Source organism: Mustela putorius, unplaced genomic scaffold (assembly GCF_011764305.1).
Source record: "Mustela putorius furo isolate JIRA1106 unplaced genomic scaffold, ASM1176430v1.1 tig00003845_pilon_pilon_pilon, whole genome shotgun sequence".
Lineage (NCBI taxonomy): Eukaryota > Metazoa > Chordata > Mammalia > Carnivora > Mustelidae > Mustela > Mustela putorius.
In genome coordinates this window covers 58,526,071-58,533,787 of record NW_025421998.1, presented here as the reverse complement: position 1 = coordinate 58,533,787, position 7,717 = coordinate 58,526,071, and positions in this window count along the sequence as shown.

The following is a 7,717-nucleotide window of genomic DNA, read 5'->3' as shown; positions in this document are numbered from 1 at the left end:
AAGCTTTAAAATGAAATAAATAAAAAACGGACGCCTGGGTGGCTCAGTCGTTAAGCATCTGCCTTCAGCTCAGGCAAGAACCCAGGGTCCTGGGATGGAGCTCCACATCGGGTTCCATGCTCGGCCGGGAAGCCTGCTTCTCTCTCTCCCCCACTCCCCCTGCTTATGTTCCCCCCTCTCTCTCTGTCTCTTTCTGTCAAATAAAGAAAATCTTAAATACATACATACATACATAACAGCTTTGGGTACTGAGTCTCTAATGAGATTCTTTGGTAGACAACATTTTACACACCAGAACTCACTGCTGGGGAATTAAGTGTGTCCCATATGACTCCACTGGGAGAAGATTCTTTGAAACTTACAACATAGCTTCCTCTGGATTTTGATCCTGTATCTTTTGCCTCAGGTACTTTGGCTTTGTATTTTTTTTTCTGTAATGAATCACAGCTATGAGTATGACTATATGTTGAGTCCTGAGTCCTTCTAGTAGACCCCTAAAACTTGGGGTGGTCTTGGGATCCCTTGACATGTTAGGTAATATATAGAACCCACTAAAGGAAGACTTGAATGTGAATGATTTTTGGTTTGGTTTTCTTTCTTAAAGAGTTAGGAGTTAGAAACCCTGGCTAGGCCTGACATTACAGAATGTGTTGGGAGACCCAAAGCATGAAAGCTGAGACTAACCCTATGTGGAAAATTGGCTGATGATGTGAACTTCTCAAAAGACACCTGTTAGGAAAGGTTAGATGGAGTACACTCATGAGAGGTCAGTGTGGGGAAGGCCAAGGAAGGTTTGGAGGACTCTATGGGGAAAGACGAAGCAGGACCCTCCCTAAACAGAATTAAAGGCTATGTCCCCCAAAAAGGCAATAGAGAGACAAGGCCTTATCTCAGTAACACTGACGGAGTAGGTTAAAATCTGAAAGTCAGTTGAAAAAAATAAAAAGGAAACTAGTGTTAGTACAAGGGAAAAACTTCTTAAGAAATATCATTCTCCTTAAAGCCACAGTCATGAATTATTTTAGGGACAAAGTGTTTACAAAGAGAAGAGTAAAAAAGGATGGAGGGAGTTATTGAGAAGGATTTTCACTTTTCTACCCTAGGAAATGCAAACTGTTTGTGTATTTCTATGGATAAAGTAGATTAGATATAGCACTGAATACTTTTTAAGTACCAAGTATTGGAGATTACACTACACAATGCCTCACTAGGCAGTGTCAGATTTCTGTCTCATGGAAAAGCGGGGTTTAATTTGTCAATGAGAAGGCAACATGATTTTTTTGAAATACAAAATGAACTTGGACTTTGGAATCAGATCGCCTGGTTTTGAGTTCCAGGTATTATGAACTATGTGATCTTAGACAAATTAATAGCCTTTTTGTGCTCTGATCATCTCATCTTTTTTTTTTTTAAAGATTTTATTTATTTATTTGACAGAGAGAGATCACAGTAGGAGAGAGGAAGGGAAGAGATCACAGAGAGAGAGGAAGGGAAGCAGGCCCCCTGCTGAGCAGAGAGCCCGATGCAGGACTCGATCCCAGGACCCTGAGATCATGACCTGAGCTGAAGGCAGCGGCTTAACCCACTGAGCCACCCAGGCGCCCTGATCATCTCATCTTAAAATGCAAATAATAATTACTATTATTATTTGTGCTCATAATAATTATAATTATGATTATTATTTGTGCTTTCTGACAAATAATTATAATCACTTCCTAGGGAAAAGACTGCCTGAATTAATCCAGGTAAAGAACTTATAGAACACTTACAGTGTCTGACATATGGTGCATGCTCAAGAAATTGCAGATGTTATTATTACTGTTATAAGACATGATTACTGTGCTCTTAGAAAGTGAATTCATGGGATGTTCTAAATACCTCAGGGTTATCATGTTATATCCGGATAACTTGAGAAAGACATAAAATAAAACACCTAGAAGTTGGGTCGCCTGGGTGGCTCAGTCAGTTAAGCTGCTGGCTTCAGCTCAGGTCATGATCCCGGGGTCCTGGGATCCAGTCCTGCATTGGGGGGGTCCTTGCTCAGTGGCAAGCCTGCTTCTCTGCTTCTGCTTGCCGCTCTGCCTGCTTGTGCTCTCTCTCTCTCTCTCTCTCTGACAAATAAATAAATAATTAAATTCTTTAAAAAAAATCTACAAGTTTAGTATAAAATGAACCAAAAGTGGTTCACCTGAAGGATAGCTTGAAGGCTCAGAAAACTGTAGTGTAACCGATCTGAAGTTATTATCCTATCTTAAAAACGTGTCAATCAAAAAGCTGTTGTTCATCTTCTGGAGGATAAAACAGGCCTTTAGGTTTTATGACTCTTTAAAAAAACTGGAGAGCCTGATGAAGTGCTTCCAACGTTCAATTTACCAAAGACTGACACAAGAAATATCTGTCAAAAACCACCACCATCATGTCATAAGAGAAAAGATGTTTTACCACCAAAAAAATAATAAATAGTATATTCTCAGAACAAAGGCAGTTGTTCCCAGAAAGTCTACAGTCTCGGGAGATAATTTTTTCCCCCCAAAACAGGTGAAAATCTTATTAAAGACAAGCAACACTCTCTTGGACCAGCCCTTGGGATAAAAAAAAAAAGCGTCCCAGAGGCAAACATTGGTAATGTCTGTTGTTCAGGGAAAAGGAAGGGTTAGGATTGGGGTTGGGGTCAGGAAAAGGAAGCCGTACCTTCTGCCTTTGACCTATTTTTGCTCTCAGCTGCAACACCATTTCGGATGTGAAGATAGAGATAGGAGATTTTAGCTTTTGATTTTGATCCTGTCCCTGTGGTTACAAAACTAAAAAGCTAATCACTATACATTTAACTCATCTGTTTCCCCTTGTTTTGATTTTACGATCAGGAAGCAGCCTTCTAAGTTCCATGCAGGTCTCCATACAGGGAGAGAATGACTTTACCACATGAACTTTAAAATTCTCTGGCAAGTCACTGAAACAGCTTCTGATGAATTAGCTTTCCATGTAGCTTTATTATAGGGGATGGAATATGCTAACTATGCCTGCTAGGGTATTGCTGTTTTACTTTTCCTAATAAATTAATCAATTTGCTTTCTGGTGTTAACTTTGGTCTCTTGTAATTTTTAGCCAACTTGTCCCAGTCTATCAGGGCCTGAAAGTCCTAGATAGCGAGAAAACGAAATTTCTAAGGTATGGAAGCAGCTGATCTTTTCCCAGACACCGGCATATGAGCCCTGTATTATTATCCGTCAAGCCTTACCTACTCTTCTGATGTTTACAAGGAACACATAAAGAAGGACGGTGGCTTTATTAGCCAAGGGACAAACTGGTGCTACAAAAAAAGACCCCAAGATACAGGGACTTGACTAGCCTAGGTAAAAGATTCAGGGCTGACCTTGTTATCCTGGTCCATATTAGCAGAGCCCAGGTTCCATCAGAGACCCAAGTTCTTTCCATCACTCTCTGAGTATTGCCTGAACCTGTAAATGATCCCCATCAAGTGTGTCCTAACCTTCACAAATTTACATTCTTAGGCACACTGTGGGTGTGTGATTAGTTTTAAAAAATTACCTCCAAGTTAAATCACATGCCTACAAGAGTGTATGACATGTACATGTTTAGTAAAAACATTATTATTTAAAGATTTTATTTATTTATTTGACAGAGAGAGATCACAAGTAGGTAGAGAGGCAGGCAGAGAGAGAGAGGGAAGCAAGCTCCCTGCTGAGCAGAGAGCCCGATAGGGGACTCAATCCCAGGACCCTGAGATCACGACCTGAGCCGAAGGCAGCGGCTTAACCCACTGAGCCACCCAGGCGCCCCCATTATTATTTAAAGAAGAATGAAATGATCATCTGGACCTATCACAAAGCTTAAAAACCAGAATTTTGCTAATAGCTCTGCAGATTCCCGTGTGCCTCTCCCCAGTCACCCCACTTCCTCTTCCTCCCAGAGGTAACCTCTATATTGTAATTGGTGTTAATCATTCTCTTACTTTAATATCATTTTACTACATGTGTATGTATTCATACAAAGAAATACTTTGTTCTGCCTGTTTTGAGCTCTCTATAAAAGTACTTTTTCTTTTGTGACTGACTCACTCAACATTGTTTTTGAGGGTCATGCATGTTAATGAGAGCCGTGATATTGCGTTCATTCTCACTGCTAACATGACATTCCATTTTATGCATACATCACAATGTATTTCCTTGTTCTGTTGGATATTTGCATTGTTTCCAGTTTTTTGCCACTGGAACAACAATATTAAGATCTTTCCTGGGGGCACCTGGGTGGCTCAGTGGGTTAAAGCCTCTGCCTTCAGCTCAGGTCATTGGCCCAGGGTCCTAGAATCGAGAGCCCCATTTTGGGCTCTCTGCTCAGCAGGGAACCTGCTTCCCCCGCCCCATCTGCCTGCCTTTCTGCCTACTTGTGATCTCTCTGTCAAATAAATAAATAAAATCTTAAAAAAAAAAAATAAAAAGATTTGTTTGTGAGTTTGAGCCCCACATTGGGTGTGGAGATAACTTAAAAATAAAAATATATAGTGGCTACTGATCCTTTGATGTTTTTGTGTGTTGCAAACATCTTTTCCAGTGGCTTGTTTTTTCACTTTCTATTTGTTATATTTTGATGAGCGGATGTTCTTAATTATAATACTGTTGAATGTGTTAATACTTTTCTTTATTGCTTGCGTTTTTGTGACTTGTTAAAAAAATTCTTCCTTATTCCAAACATACTCTCCCACATTTTCTTTTAATAGATTTAAAATTTTGTCTTCTATACATAAGTCTTCTGTTCATCTGGAATTGATTTTTATGGATGGGGAGGTAGAAAAGGCAAAGAAAAGCAGAGATAAGAAAAAATATTTTTAATCCTGCATTTTGTTTTCCTATGCATGTACATATATATATGCATATACTTACACACACATACACTTAATACAATACAAATTGTATGTGTATATATATATCATATATTTATACTTAATACAATACAAATTGCAAAATGTTGCAAGAACAGCTTTGTATCTTGATTTTTAAAATTTATTTATTTATTTATTTGTCAGAGGGAGAGAGAGAGACAGCACTAGGAGGGGGAGCAGCAGGTAGAGTGAGAAGCAGGCTCCCCACTGAGCAAGGAGCCCAATGAGGAACTCTTTCCCAGGACTCTGGGATGGTGACCTGAGCCAAAGGCAGATGCTTAACCAACTGAGCCACCCAGGTGCCTGTATCTTGATTCTTTCAGTTAACATTATATTATGTGAATTCTCCTATACTACTAAAACTTAGGAAACAATATTTTAAATGTTTTCATAAATGTATGCATGTTCCCAACTTGATCTGTATTTTTTTTAGATTTATTTAATTTATTTATTTGAGAGAGAGAGAGAGAGAGAGAGAACACATGAGCAAGAGGAGGGGATAGGGAGGGGACCTCAAGCGGACTCCAGGCTGAGCGCAAAGCAGGACATGGGGCTCCATCACACAACCCTGAGATCAAGACCTGAGCTGAAATCAAGAGTGAGACGCTTAACTGACTGAGCCACCCAGGCACCCTGATCTGTATTTTTAAAAATTATTATACCTCACTGTGTGTTTGTAAGATTGTTCTAAGCTTGTGTTGTTATGGGAAAGAAAATCCACAGCTTTATTAGCTGAGGCTCTCTACATGTTTTCTTTCTGACTACAGGTCTTACATAGAAACTAAATGGGGAAGCATTCTTTTTTTTTAATTAAAGAGAAAGAACCCCATGGGATTGTTCAGTAATAACCCCAAAACTATCACCTATCAGCACCCCTTTCTTCAATTCAGTCTCTTTACTGTTTCTCCTTAGGATTTAAACATACTCAAATGTCTTTCCTCTTTAAAATGAAAACAAGTAAATAAAGGCCTCCCTTGACATTTACATCTCTCTAAATTCTTCCCTTCATAGGCCAGGTATTATGAAAAAGCAGACAGTATTTGCTGTCTGAATTTCTCCATTTTGCCACTGGTCATTCTCTCCTTGATCTACGGTGATCTGGCCCCACCGTTTCACTACATCTGCTCTCCCTTACTAAAGCCAACACTAACTCTGAGTTCCAAGAGCCAATAAAGACTTACCTTTATGCACTTATCACTTACATGGTAACAACTGGCACTGTGAACTATTCCCTCCTTGAACTTTTCTCTTGCTGTGACTTCTTGGATATTGCTCCTTATGTCTTTCCTCCGTTGGACCTTCCCTCTCAGTCTTCATAAGCTCTAATTCTTCCACAGACTTCTTACGGTGTTCTCTGGAGTTTTATCATCAGCCATGTTCCTTTATTTTTAATTTTTTAAAAATACTAAAAACTCGGGACGCTTGGGTGGCTCGGTTGGTTGGACGACTGCCTTCGGCTCAGGTCATGATCCCGGAGTCCTGGGATCGAGTCCCACATCAGGCTCCCAGCTCCATGGGGAGTCTGCTTCTCCCTCTGACCTTCTTCTCGCTCATGCTCTCTCTCACTGTCTCTCTCTCAAATAAATAAATTTAAAAAAAATCTTAAAAAAAAATACTAAAAACTTTTTTTTCTTAAGTAAACTCTACCCCCAACATGGTGCTTCAACTCATGACCCCAAGATCAAGAGTTGCATGCTCTACAGATTGAGCCAGCCAGGCACCCCAAAAATGTTCCTTTAAAACGTTCATAATGATCCCACCTCCACCCATGACTTCCTTTACCATCTCTTAGCCTGTGACTTCTAAATATGAATCTCTAACGCGGATTCTCCATCTGGCCAACTGCCCTTGGACACATTCACTTCAAACTCTATATAATCCAGTTCCCCATATTGGGAAATGGCATTTTCGACTATTCTGTCACCCAAGCCAACAACCTGGGGCTCTGCCTGGATTACTTCCCTTTCAAGTTTCCTTCAACTTCAGAGGTAACTGGTATCACTGGATTTGCCTCCCAGATACCTTTCATACCTGTCTCTTTTTTTCTATGCCCATTGTCATTGCCAGCATGGAGAGTTCCTGAGCATCTTTTATGCCTTAGCTAGCTTTCCCTCCTATGGCTGTGGCCCTCTAGATTCACTGTGTAGCAGAATCATTTGAAGAAATTAAAAACAAATTCAAATGCTCTACGACTTACTCCAGAAGCCACTTGTGCATGAGGACGGAGCTTTGGTGTTTTGAAAACGGTTTAACATGACTTTGGGATTGCAAGCCACTGCTTAATACTCTTTACAGATAAATTCGGCCAAATGTAGAAATGATCTGACCCAGGAAATACCAGAGTGATCGCAGACTATGGAAATTATGGCATGGGCCTCTGGTAATCATCTCTTTAAGCAAAAACAAACAAAGCCAAAAATCTCTATTATTTTTGTTATAGTTGATTTATGGGATATTGACATCTTTTTTCTTTTCATTTGGTTTAAGATATCCTTGGTTCTTGGTACGATGAACGACTTTCAACTGCAACATGGATGTTTGGTTATTATTCTACTCTGGATCTTATTTAAACCACCTATTTTAGCTGGCTTTTCCTAACCCTGGAAAAGGAATAGAGGGGGCATTGTCTATGTTAATGGGACATTAAGTGTAGCATTCAAGGTTCTCCATTCTGCCCATGTTGACACTGATGGCATGGGGGTGTGGTTCCTCATTACTGGTGGGCTTGGGTAGGAGTTCAACTTCCCATTAGGCTGCCATTGGTACTTCCTTAGCTGAGAGGGATAGGATAGCCTCATTACTACTCCCCATGAGGCC